This window comes from Camponotus floridanus, unplaced genomic scaffold, assembly GCF_003227725.1.
Source record: "Camponotus floridanus strain SB8 unplaced genomic scaffold, Cflo_v7.5 scaffold4, whole genome shotgun sequence".
NCBI classification, from domain to species: Eukaryota; Metazoa; Arthropoda; class Insecta; order Hymenoptera; family Formicidae; genus Camponotus; species Camponotus floridanus.
In genome coordinates, this window is record NW_020229547.1 from 1283088 (window position 1) to 1290943 (window position 7856).

Genomic DNA, 7856 nt, shown 5'->3' on the forward strand with positions numbered 1-7856 from the left:
TACCGCGAATCATTGCTGTTCAATTTTTAACGACAAGCGTCAAGAATATCACATCTGTGATCGAGAGAATTACAACGCGGCCGGTTCCGATTTCAATGCGGAGATGCGAGCTGATTGGATCGCCGAATGCTTTCATCCCGAATGTATACACGCGGGGGAATGTCGATGTTTCCATGACTCGAGCGAGTACTATGTCGACATAAATATGCAACGGGACTGTTGCCCTCTGGCGCCGATGCGAACGGCAGGAACGTTCAAAAATTCCGCTCTTCCGAAGAGGCATCAAAGGGAGGAGGCCGAGCGATACGAATCGACGAATATCACGCCTGAATTCTCAACGAATGGATATTCACCAAGTCGCAACCAGGATCGATGCGCGAATTGCGACGGAGAACGAGGGACCTCGACGAGTACGATCCGGAAATGCATAGCGTCAAGGGCAAGCGTGCTCGCGGAGCCTAGCGAAAGCATCGTCGATCTTCGCGATTCGCGCACCGTCGACGCACCGTCGCGACGCGAGATTGATAAGCGTCCTGGGAAATGCGGGCAGCGAACGACGGCGACGGCGACGACGACAACGCTGGTATCGAGGGACGACGAGCGTCCGAATAAATCCGATTCGTTGAAAACCGTCGATACGTGGGACGCGAGGGGAGATGACCCTATCGAACGCTGCGAAAGCCGATGCGTTGTCGCGGAATCGTCGCGTTCCGACCGATCCCGCGGAATGGATTTAGGGTGGAAGCAAGGCTCCATTGAAACTGACGTCCAACAATTGGATTACAAATGGAAGAGAAGAATCGCGACCGTAGACGCCGGGACGCGCGCGAGCGTAGATTGCGAAGAGGAACGTGATTCCAGGTGAGAGTCGATTTGAATGAGATATGGCCGCGCGATAAAGGGATTGTATTGCTTTTTTCTCTTCGTCTCCCCCTACCTTTCTTTATCTAACGTCAGCTATATCTAACAGATATAAATTGGATGAGGCAATTCGTGTCCAATTGCGCGAAAGCGCGGAGATAAGGAAACGCGAGATTCTGCAAATGGGCGAAGCAACGTTAGTCTCGGACTGCTTTTGACTTTGGCGCATCTATTCCCGATTAAGAGAATCCAAATTTTCCTATCACTCATTTCTCTCTTTTACATTATTTTATGAAAGCTATTTTATATATAAGAGGCCTATCCCGATTACTTCTTTACGTAATACTTTTTATTATTTTTTTCACACCAAACAACTTTCTCAAATTCAAATACGTTCTCATTCGTTCTACAAATTAAACTAACACATTGTAACATAAATATTTGTTTGACAACGATCTTTCTTCGTTCCAAATTTTGTGCTATGTGCGAATTGTAGATCTGTTGCATTCCTCTATTTGTTGGATTTTTCGGTCGATTTGGAATTGACTTTTCTTTCAAATCGGGAGAGAAAGACGCATGTTAGATCTGCGACATTCTGTATAATGCAAAACGCGAGAAACGCTCTACATAGCAAAGTTTCGCAAATGTTTCGCAGGTCACAAACGAGGAGCGGCAATACAAACGTCGACGGCAAACGTCGCGAGACGCGCGATTACTCTCCTTGGACGAGTTTACAGATGGGCAAGATTTGGTCGCAAGTGCACGACGCCTGCAAGAACGTCGTAAAGCTCGCCGCGACGAGCGTCGGCCGTGCAGCGAGAGACGCATCTAAATTGGAACGTTCGGAGAGAAATCTCTTCCAAGTGACTGACGCGAGTCTTGTCGAAAACTCGTGCGCCGAAATATGCGAAGAAATACGTGATAAAAATTTTACACGTTCGAAGAATGAAAGAGAATCGGAGGTGCGTCGAGAACGCGAGATCGGAGACACGAACGAATATCGCGATGATGCGGAAGCATCGATGCGACAAAATCCACGAGCCGTTATATCCTCTCGCTACAAAATGCGAGAGCAAGTGCATGAAAACGTCAAAAAAGAGAAGACTGAAAAATCTTGTGTATTTTACAGAGGTATGATTAATAGTGATCAATCCGCACATATCTACCTGTTGCACTGAACCATCGAAATTCATAGCTTATATTTAACAGTCAACATTCCGCTTTTTACTTACAAAATATATGTAATATTTTTTTAAGAACGTGTTGCTTTTTTTATGGAGACGATGCAACAACGGAGCACTCGTTTTTTCCAAAAACACCGCTTTTCAATTTTGTCGGGTTATTGATTTTCCTTTCATCTTTTCATACCTGCGGCCGAATATGGGCTATAAATATTGCACGATAGCAAAAATGTATTTTTTTTATTTCGGACAAATATTAGGGCGAAAAATGAAAGCAAAATTCTTAATTTTATATATAAATTTAAATGCCTGCAAAATTATGTTATGCCCGTAATATATTAACATTTTATTTTATTATATATGATTTTTTTAGTAATTTTCTCTCTTTTTGGAAATTTTCGAATTTACACATTGAAGAGAAGAAGTGAGACAAAGAGAATATTATTTATATTCAAATTTTACATTAGCCATTGCACACGAAAATTTGCATTTAGATACGAATGTAATATTCAATGCCTGTGTAATATTCAATATCACATAAAATATTCCCTTGTTTCCGATGTATACAAATATATATGTATATAAATTTCTCGCTTTTGATATGGAAATAATAATAATAATTGCTCATCTAGAACACGAGCCTAATAGATATCGGGACGTCGTTGAATTTCTACCACGAAATGAGATGTACAGCCACGATGAAAATGTATATCCTCAATTTCGTTTGAGTGAATCCTTTACGTATCTTGAAGACTCTGCGCATCTAGGATTTCGCAACAGGGGTGGTAGCGACGACGGCCGGAATTCTGCAGGGAACACTGAAGATAAACAAAAATCTATACGACGTATTTACGAAGAATCGAGATCCGTTAAATATCATCGAAATTGCATCTCGAAGAAGTGCTCGTGCTGTAGCAGAATTCAAGAATCGCGCGGACGTCGCGTCGAAAATCAAAATTCCCAGCACGTGGATGTCTGTCACGAATCGTCTGTAACTACTGATCGCCAGACGATTCGCGCAGACGTGTCGGATGTCTCTCGTAGTAATCCGCCACATCGTGAACTCCAATCCAGTGTATCAGTTCTTGAAGGTAACAGACAAAAGAAAATGTCTGAGCAAATGAGATCTTGCAAGAAAATGGAAGCGTACGAGAATTCCAAGTGTGTAAAAGACGGCGCGGGAACCGAAAGAAACTTGTCGGAGATTGCGGAAATCGCGCACGCAACGCGAGTACTTTCGACAGATTCTACGGTTCATTCGGAAAACAACCCGGACGAGCCGATAGCGTCGACTTCCAAGTGGGGGACACCGCTTGTATTATCCGGAAAATCACGAAAGAATCCCGGTTCGAGACCATTCTGCACGACGACGATGAAATTCTGGAGGAGGCGACCGATTGTCGATAATAAAATTAAAGCGCCGTTTAAGCGGAGGAGGAACGTCAGAAGAAAAGAGCCATCGAGTGTTACTATTCACGATAGCGAAATGAAGATTACGCAAATAGAGCCATCTACTGTGCAAACCGTTCGAGAAAGCAATAAAAGGCGGAACAACATAAACGTTCGATTGCAAACACCCGACGCGATCGTTGCGAAGATTTTATCGGAATTCCTCGTCAGCGGCGAAATGAAGAAAAGAGTGTTAATGAGCATAACGTTAGAATCGGAATCGGATCATGACATTTTGGATAGAAAAGAAGTAGAGACTCAAACATCGTTCAGCAACATCACTTTCACGGGGATAGATGTATTTCGCTATTTGGACGGATCGCCTCTAGCTACGAATGCGACCACGTCAAAGATCGTGCAATGTTTCGTGTGCGATAAACGAGATTGTTACGAAATAAAACGGTCGAATCACTCGATCACTTTAGAGGATGCATTAGTCGCCGAATATCCAGAAACGTCTGACTTAAACGATTATCTTGCGAAACGAAAATCAGATATCGAAATCCCTCCATGATTTATACTCGAAGAATTTTTTTCAATAGAATATCTTTTGTAAATTAATACATCTAGAGTCGTAAAGTACGCGAAATTTTTTTAAAAATAGCGATATATTAAAACTTGCGTTTGTCAGATTTTCGATATAAATCGAACTTAATAAATTTCGGATATCGAGAAAAATTCGCAACTTCAGATATTTTAAATTCTAGTACAACCATTTTATCCACGTTTTTATCCATATATATATATGTTGATATTTTTCATACATTTAGTCATGTGCACCGCCGAAAATGTATTTAATACATCAATGTATGTGTGTTCGCGCGTACATTGCTATCAAAATTGCTATCTAAATTGAAAATTTAATTATTAATAGCAATATAAACAAATAAGTTAATTATGAATAACCTCACCTGAAAATTACGAAATTCAAATTCACATCCAAAATAATTTCCTTATTCGGCTTAAAGCGAAATTGCAATTTAGCGTATTTAATATTAACTATTGACATATTCAATTGAGTATAATCAATATTAGTAATATTAACGAGAATATATATTGCTATATTTTATATCATTTTAACATTATCGTACAAATCAAATAAATATATTAAATGCCGAAAATATGGCAAATAATCGAAATGAAATCGTTGGATCTGAAACGGATCATATTACACAAGCAGATTATTTTCTTTATTGCAATTTTCCAAACGCAACTGATCAAATGCAGCAAAACTTGTCAAAGATCAATCGATCAGAAAATCAAAAGCGCTTTCACAAGATATTGGACGATTTAATACATTCCACGGTGCAAATGATGAAGAACAAACAAATAGACTTTATTTTAAGGGACTTAAATACCAGCACATCATGTAAACCTGAAGAAATTCCTACATGCATACCATGTAACGCGATTGAACATGATATAAAGATCGATAGAATCAAGCAAAGAATAATCGGGACGATTACATCTACTACGCAATTCGGCGAAGACTCCGATAAAACATGGCACGAAAATCTTTCAAGTATCGTAAAGGACTTTGGATCTCTTCGACATATGGACTACGCAACGAAATACATGGATGACATCGTTTCGGAGCGTGGCTGCGATTCGCAATGCACTGGTGCCAGGACTCAAAGCGATATCACGAACAGAGAATTCAGTTCGGAAACAAACCTCGATGCTTTCATGAAAGCTTGCGAAGAGAGGCGGCACGCGGACTTTATTCTCGATGAGATTGCAAGGATCTCTGACGCATTGACGGAAAGAGTGCATCTCGTTTCCGAAGCTAAAAGCGAAGGAACAGATTCTAGCTCGCACATAATATTGACGGCAGATGAGAAGGAGGAGGAAATATTTGAAAAGGCAAAATCATTAATGTCGATTATCTGTGCGCAAGAGAGACCGAGCGCTGTAACAGAGGCTGTTAGTAAGGTCGTAATACAGCAGGAGACTTTCGTGGATTCGCGGGTATCGGTATCTTCAATTCACTTTGTCCAGGAATCGCAAGATCTTTCAGCATACTTGGATGCGACAGACGGATCGCGCGTAGCTGCAAGAATCCAAGTAATTTCATCGATAGAAGAACCGAATAAGGATGAAAGCGCGCATGAAGTATCGAGCTTAAATCCAGAGAAACGTGATTTCCAGGATACTACGGTTACAGTTACTGTTAAAAGTGATAAGGAAAAGGAAGAAAAGAGAAAAGAGGATGAAATCTTTCTGCGATCAATAATAGACACGGTTGTTCCTGCTGTTTTTCAGAATGTTAGAGATATACATACTGTCGTTAAAGATGATAGAAGAAAAGAAGATGAAGGGAAGAGAGATGGAGAAGAGATTGATATTTCTTTGCAGCAAGTGCTAGACAAAAATGTTGATGAGATAGTTGAGGCTGTTGATTCTTCAATTGTAGATTCTATACAGGAGTTGAGAGAGGACAGTAAACAAATTAATCCTTCTTCTCCAAAGCAAGAAGCTGTATCTGTAATAAATGATATTATTGATTCCTTTGTCCATTTTACGCAGATAAAACAAGAACCCGCGAAAATAGCAAAGGATAATCCTCGAAAACTTGTATCTTATAAAATGCCAAAATACCGCAGCATCGATGCATATTGGAGTCCTGATATTTCAAAGACTTTCATTGAACGCAACTATTTTATTACAAAAAGAGAGAAGATGCCACAATGTAAGGAAATACGACATGCCAAGCATCTCAACGTTTCATGTACATTCCTTTCATTCACATCGTTTGAGCCAACAAGGAGATCTTATTGTGAAATACCAGCAGCGAAAATGTGTCAGGATGATCGAAGCAGGTTGCCGAGAATTCTACAGCCAATAAGATGTTGCAGAGGTTTAATACCAAGTAACATCTATCTCGGGAAACCTAAATACTATGATATTTGGACCACCTCGTACTTTAACCCGCAGATTGCAGCTACGCGGGAAGCTACTTTAAGCGCTCTTTGCCCTTCTCTGCAGGATTCGCGTACAATCGGATGTCGTATCAGCTGTCGTACGTTGATCGACAATAGGAACGCTTCTCTCAGACACCGTAACGTCAACTGCTGCACGAAACGTAGAGCAATATTCGGAAACTCATCACATACGACATACGATACGCGTTGCAAGGTTGGCATAAAACATTGTTATTCGCGCTTAAATAATAATATTAATAATATTGGCAACGTTCGAATGGGCTATTATCATTGCAACGATAATTGTCCAGTGTGGAATAACAATCGATACAATGAAAGGAGTCGATCGTTTCACTGGTGTACGAGAGAAAATTTATATTTTATACATCCATAGCCATCGAGGCGACATAACTAACGATCGATAATATTGATATATATGACGTTGAATTTGACTGGATGATTAGAGATCAATATAAAATTAATCGACCGCTTTATCATACGTAATTTTTATTGGGATTTGTACGATGTAAGACAGGCCGGATATTATGATGGAGGCTGTGAACAATTAAAGTGGATAAAATGGAAAAATACACGACGTAGTCTGTATCGCAGTTCGTGTAGTGACGCGCGTCAATCCTAATTATATATATTACATACTAATTTTAGTTATTAACCCGCTTGCAAATGGCAAATAGAGTTTTGCGCCCTGTCGGATGTGTGCGCGCATGCATATTAATAATTAAAATTAATAACGCGCTAAATATAGTTACAATATATGTGCGACACTCGACACACATTGATGTCGGACGACAAGACAATGTATCGTACGATATATATTAACGCGGACAGAGAGTGATTATGCGAGTTTGCGCGGAAGCTTGTATTATGCATTATGACAACTAATTTATAATATAGTTCACTAATAATGACAAATTACTCGGAACTACAGTTCGAGCAATAGTAAAATTTAAAAGAAATATCTGCGCATTACAAAGAAACATTTGATAAAAAAATGACCAGTCACAAAATATCGACGGAGATCAAATGCAGCGAGAAGATTGCTCGATAGTTTTTTCGCCTGCTCGCAAAGTTACTTTGCTACAACTTGGAAAGCGTTTGGAAGAAGAAATCGGTATGTGCGTGGAAAATTGTTCTGCAAAAAATACTAAATTGTGTTGAAAAGAGCTTGTGGGCACTTCAAGAATTTTGCTTTCCGACAGGAACGTCCCTATATCCTTGAACAGCTTTCGCGGTTGGCGGAAGAAGCCTCACGGAAGTTTGCAAAGTTCCTCACCTGCCGGATACACCGGTCAAACGTTGAGCCTTAAATCAATAGAAACGGAAGCTATGCGTTTCTCTTACCAGATATTATAATAACGTAATTTTTTTATAAAAAAACTAATTCACAATTTCCTACAAAAGACTAATTCACAATCTTCTTACA

At 39.9% G+C, this 7856-nt stretch overlaps 1 pseudogene; it reads left to right on the forward strand.

The window, feature by feature from the left end:
• Nucleotides 1-1043: 1043 nt before the first annotated feature.
• LOC112638903 lies at nt 1044-2056 on the forward strand (annotated as a pseudogene).
• Nucleotides 2057-7856: the final 5800 nt, after the last annotated feature.